Below are 416 nucleotides of genomic sequence, written 5' to 3' on the forward strand. Positions count from 1 at the left end.
GGGACTAAAGGGGAAATTTCCCAAAAATCTGAAGGGGGCCGAACCCAGGGGTTTTTTAAAAGGTTTTGGGGGACAAAAAAAACCTTTTCCTCGGCTTCTTTAGCTCCAATTCAAAAATTTTATTTTACCAACCCGGGGGAAAAATTTAATTTTAACGCCCAAGATGAAAGTTGGATGGGCAACCCCCTTGATTGGCTTTCCCTTTTTTCTATGGGGACGCCCTCCACCGGTCTTTTTTTTCCAATTTATCCGGAAACCCCCCTTTGACGCCAAACTATTTTTTTAAGGCGAATATATCTGTTAAAAGTGACCAAATTTTTAATTTTAGATTTTCCTGCAATGGCTCAGGCATAAAAAAGAACAAAGCAATGCCCCTTGAAATTCCAAAAAAATTTTTAAACAAGCAAAAAACCTTT

The sequence above is a fragment of the Penaeus monodon genome, chromosome 22 (assembly GCF_015228065.2).
Source record: "Penaeus monodon isolate SGIC_2016 chromosome 22, NSTDA_Pmon_1, whole genome shotgun sequence".
Classification (NCBI taxonomy): Eukaryota; Metazoa; Arthropoda; class Malacostraca; order Decapoda; family Penaeidae; genus Penaeus; species Penaeus monodon.